Raw genomic sequence first — 6,000 nt, forward strand, 5'->3', positions numbered from 1 at the left:
ATACAGCAAAGTTGTTGGTTAGATGCCAGGTTGGGACACGAGCCCTGACTCTGTGTCCTGTCCCATCTCAGGAGCTTCCCTTCAGCACCAGAGCAGGACCAGGACCTCTGAGGTCATCTGAGGATGAGACGTGAGTCTCCAAGAAGCAATCAATAAATGCATAAAAAGTGGAATAACAAATCGATGTTTCTCTCTCCTCTCTCTCTCTTACACTTACCTTTTCTCTCTCAAATCTAAATAAAAAATAAGGAAGTTGCGAAAGAGAGGGAGAACCAAGATGGCGGCATAGGTTAACGCCGGAGAGTGCTGCCTTGAACAACCAAATCAAAACACACCTAAGAGACGGAACGGACATCATCCAGAACCACAGGAAGGCTGGCTGAGTGGAAATTCTACAACTAGGAGGAAAGAGAATATCATACCCAGACTCAGAGGAGGCGCAGCGCTGAAGTGAAATACTCAGGTACGGAGTACGCGCGGAGCGGGCTGGCGGCGGAGGGCGCGGTTGGTGCTTTCAATCGGGAGGGAGTCTCAGATTCTGAGCTCCAGATCCAGGCGAGTCTCTAGGGACCCAGACTTAAATGGGAGAAGCGGGACTGTCTGGCTTCAGTCGGAACTCGAAGGCAGCTTTCTCTCCGAGGTTTGCAGCGGTTGCTGGGACTCTGTGAGGCAGAGCCCCTAGGGATGGAACTGAGAGCCCCCATAACTGCTCTCTCCGGCCTGCCCTGTAGATCCCGAGCCCGGGCGACCCACCCGCCCCGCTCAAGCCCTGCACAGAGCCATTTGCCAGATAGCCTCAGGCAAAGGCTAGATTAGCACCTCCCTAGAGGACAGACGTTTTCCCACTACAGACACAGCTGATTCTCACAGCCAGCTGGCCTGGAGGTCAAATCCCCCTAGTATTAACTACAACAATCTAGGCTTAACTACAGGGGGACTGCACACAAAGACCACTAGGGGGTGCACCAAGAAAGCATAAAAAATGCGGAGACAAAGAAACAGGACAAAACTGTCAATGGAGGATATTCAGTTCAGAACCACACTTTTAAGGTCTCTCAAGAACTGTCTAGAAGCCGCTGATAAACTTAATGAGATCCTCAACAAATGTAATGAGACCCTCGATGTTATGATAAAGAACCAACTAGAAATTAAACATACACGGACTGAAATAACAAATATTATACAGACTCCCAACAGCAGACCAGAGGACCGCAAGAATCAAGGCAAAGATTTGAAATGTGAAGAAGCTAAAAACACCCAACCGGAAAAGCAAAATGAAAAAAGAATCCGAAAATGCGAGCATAGTGTAAGGAGCCTCTGGGACAGCTTCAAGCGTACCAACATCAGAATTATAGGGGTGCCAGAAGATGAGAGAGAGCAAGATATTGAAAACCTATTTGAAGAAATAATGACAGAAAACTTCCCCCACCTGGTGAAAGAAATGGACTTACAGGTCCAAGAAGCACGGAGAACCCCAAACAAAAGGAATCCAAAGAGGACCATATCAAGACACATCATAATTAAAATGCCAAGAGGAAAAGACAAAGAGAGAATCTTAAGAGCAGCAAGAGAAAGAAACTCAGTTACCTAGAAGGGAATACCCATACGACTGTCAGCTGATTTCTCAACAGAAACTTTGCAGGCCAGAAGGGAGTGGCAAGAAATATTCAAAGTGATGAATACCAAGAACCTACAACCAAGATTACTTTATCCAGCAAAGCTATCATTCAGAACTGAAGGTCAGATAAAGAGCTTCACAGATAAGGAAAAGCTAAAGGAGTTCATCACCACCAAACCAGCATTATATGAAATGCTGAAAGGTGTCCTTTAAGAAGAGGAAGAAGAAGAAAAAGGTAAAAATACAAATTATGAACAACAAACATGCATCTATCAACAAGTGAATCTAAGAATCAAGTGAATAAATAATCTGGTGATCATAATAGAATCAGGGACATAGAAAGGGAATAGACTGACTATTCTTGGGGGGGAAAGGGGTGTGGGAGATGCAGGAAGAGACTGGACAAAAATCGTGCACCTATGGATGAGGACAGTGGGTGGGGAGTGAGGGCGGATGGTGGGGCGGGAACTGGGAGGAGGGGAGTTATGGGGGGAAAAAAAGAGGAACAAATGTAATAATCTGAACAATAAAGATTTAATAAAAAAAAAAATTTGCGGAAGATCTTGACACCTGGCAGCTGGATGCGGCGCTTGAGGTGGATCTCTAACTTGTGGGAGTCTTCCGTGATCTTCGTGACCCTGGCATACTTCCCATGGAAGCTGAGCATGGCAATATTTAGGCCGTAGGGATCGTACTTGGCTTGGAAGAGGCCTGGCCTGATGAGGTCGTCCGGGTGGCTCGGCGGGAGGTCAGGCAGTCATACACCTGTCTGTCCTCCTGCACCAGCACCAGCCCCCATTCTTCCCTAAGCCGCGTTGGTGAATCCCTTCGGTGGTCTGTCTTGTTGCACTGGATGCTGAACCTGTCCTTCTGAATCTGCATGTGGTGGTTGTGGGGCCTGCTGATGCGGCCTTCCATGCACTCCACCGTGGCTGATTTCCGCTCCGTCAAGCAAATTCTGAACAAGGGATTGAATTGCATTGGGCCATCCACATGGGTGTTAAGGCAAGGCCCGTCCATCCAACCAGTAATGCATAAGGTGTCCACCACTACATTCACTAGTGTTCTATAGTGCTCAGTATCTAGGTGCCACAATCCCAAAATGTTTCTGAATGGGTGGAGCAGCTTCGCATAGACTTCTGGATAAGACATCCCTATCATCCCCAGGTTCTTCAAGTTTTCACAAACGCCATACTCCTCCCGGCAGTGCCGTCTCCAGATGCTGTTGGTGTGCAGGATGCGGTGGAATTTGGTACAGACCTGGGTCAGGCTGGGCAGGTTGGTGCCAGGGAGCGAGGCGAAGATCTCCACCAGCATCTCCACCGGCATGGTCCTCCAGCAAGCAGCGCGGGGACGGCGGGGAAGTCATGGGGCTCACGATTCCTCCACTCCCGCACAGCACCGCGCTGCCGAGTCCGCCTCAACGTGCTTTTCTGCGGGGGGGGGGGGGCGGCTTGCTGTCAGCCGCTGCCATCTCAGCTGAGCCCTGGCATTGCTGACCACACCGACATCCCCCCCGAAGAGCAGAGGCAAGCCCACTCCTCCATGCCTCGAAGCATAAGAGCCACCACAGCTTGGGCTGCCACAACCGGGCTTTAAGCTGGCTGGGTCCCGCCCCAGAGTCGAGCTACGCCCCCACAGGGCCTAGCCACGCCCCCTCAAAGAGGAGCCAATTGTAGGACTTTAGCAACACTTCAAAAGAAACCCATACCCATTAACAGTCGCCTCCCTTTCCCAGTGCCCCCTCCCTGTTCTCCCGCCCTAGCCCCAGGCAGTCACTAATCTGCATTCTGTATGGATATGCCTCCAGGGATATGCCCTTTGGGCGGGGGGGGGGGCATTTCACACAAATCCAGTCATAATATCTGGTCTTTTCTGACTGGCTTCTTTCACTTAGCATAACATTTTAAAGTTTTATGTATGCTATATTCTGGTGTATGGGTATACCACATTTTGTTTACCCATTCATCAGTTGATGAATATTTGGGTTGTTTCCAGTTTGAGGCTCTTAGGAATAAAGCTGCTATGAACATTGTGAAAAAAATAATAAAATGAATAAATAAATAAATAAATAAATAAATAAAAAATAAGAAAAAGATATTGAATCTCTGTAAGTAAAATGATATCTTGTTCTAGGCTGTTAAAAAAACATGTAAGAATATAAGAGAAAACCCACTACAAATGATGTGTATCATAAAGAAAGTTATACCATTTTCATGGAAGGGAGGATTCTGTGAGTTCTAATTGTATCTCTCTTTTTTTTTTTTTTAAATATATTTTATTGATTTTTTACAGAGAAGAAGGGAGAGGGATAGAAAGTCAGAAACATCGATGAGAGAGATCGATCAGCTGCCTCCTGCACACCCCCTACTGGGGATGTGCCCGCAACCAAGGTACATGCCCTTGACCGGAATCGAACCCGGAACCCTTCAGGCCGCAGGCCGACGCTCTATCCACTGAGCCAAACCGGTTCGGCTGTATTTCTTTTTAATAACTTCATAATTTACACAAAATAAAATGAAGCCACTTTGTATGCATTTCTATGAACTTGAACAAATGGGATTGATCTATAATCAAAATGTAGAGCATTCCCACTACCACCGAGACTTTCCCCACGTCTTTGTAGTTCATCACTGCCACCTCCAGCCCCCGATTCACCTTCAATCATGGTGAACTAATTCTGTCTATAGGAGAATTCCTATAAAGTACTGATTTGTGTCTATATTCTCTCAACATAATATTTGTGAAATTGATCCAAGTTCTAGATATGTATTCTTTGTAATCTATTATTACTAAGTGGTATTCCATTGTATTTCATCCTGATTTTAACCTGTAATTTTCTTTTTTTTTTTTTAATTAAATCTTTATTGTTCAGATTATTACATTTGTTCCTCTTTTTTTTCCCCCCATAACTCCCCTCCTCCCAGTTCCCGCCCCACCCTCCGCCCTCACTCCCCACCCACTGTCCTCATCCATAGGTGCACGATTTTTGTCCAGTCTCTTCCCGAACCCCCCACACCCCTTTCCCCCCCAGGAATAGTCAGTCCATTCCCTTTCTATGTCCCTGATTCTATTATAATCAACAGTTCATTCTGTTCATCAGATTATTTATTCACTTGATTCTTAGATTCACTTGTTGATAGATGCATATTTGTTGTTCATAATTTGTATCTTTACCTTTTTCTTCCTCTTCCTCTTCTTAAAGAATACCTTTCAGCATTTCATATAATCCTGGTTTGGTGGTGATGAACTCCTTTAGCTTTTCCTTATCTGTGAAGCTCTTTATCTGACCTTCAATTCTGAATGATAGCTTTGCTGGATAAAGTAATCTTGGTTGTAGGTTCTTGGTATTCATCACTTTGAATATTTCTTGCCACTCCCTTCTGGCCTGCAAAGTTTCTGTTGAGAAATCAGCTGACAGTCGTATGGGTATTCCCTTGTAGGTAACTGACTGTCTTTCTCTTGCTGTTTTTAAGATTCTCTCTTTATCTTTTGCTCTTGGCATTTTAATTATGATGTGTCTTGGTGTGGTCCTCTTTGGATTCCTTTTGTTTGGGGTTCTCCGTGCTTCTTGGACCTGTAAGTCCATTTCTTTCACCAGGTGGGGGAAGTTTTCTGTCATTATTTCTTCAAATAGGTTTTCAATATCTTGCTCTCTCTCATCTTCTGGCACCCCTATAATTCTGATGTTGGTACGCTTGAAGCTGTCCCAGAGGCTCCTTACACTATGCTCGCATTTTTGGATTCTTTTTTCATTTTGCTTTTCAGGTTGGGTGTTTTTTGCTTCCTCGCATTTCAAATCATTGACTTGATTCTTGCGCTCCTCTGGTCTGCTGTCAGGAGTCTGTATAATATTCGTTATTTCAGTCCGTGTATGCTTAATTTCTAGTTGGTTCCCCAATATAAGATCGAGGGTCTCATTAGTTTTCTTGTAGATCTCATTAAGTTTATCGGCGGCTTCTAAACAGTTCTTGAGAGACCTTAAAAGTGTGGTTCTGAACTCTATATCTTCCATTGACAATTTTGTCCTGTTTCTTTGTCTCCGCATTTTGTTATGCTTCCTTGGTGCACCCCTAGTGGTCTTTGTTCGCAGTCTTATAGTTAAATCTTGATTGTTGTAGCTAATTCCAGGGAGGGTTTGACCTCCAGGCCAAGTGGCTATGAGAATCAGCTGTGTCAGCAGTGAGAGAACTTCTGTCCTCTAGGGAGGTGCTAATCTAGCCTTTGCCTGAGGCTATCCGGCAAATGCCTGTGTGCAGGGCTTGGGCGGGGCGGGTCGCACAGGATCAACAGGGTGGGCCGGAGAGAGCAGTTATGGCGGCTCTCAGTCCTGTCCCCAGGGGCTCTGCCTCTCTGAGTCCCAGCACCCGCTGCAAAGCTCA

The sequence above is a fragment of the Myotis myotis genome, unplaced genomic scaffold (genome assembly GCF_014108235.1).
Source record: "Myotis myotis isolate mMyoMyo1 unplaced genomic scaffold, mMyoMyo1.p scaffold_m19_p_28, whole genome shotgun sequence".
Classification (NCBI taxonomy): domain Eukaryota; kingdom Metazoa; phylum Chordata; class Mammalia; order Chiroptera; family Vespertilionidae; genus Myotis; species Myotis myotis.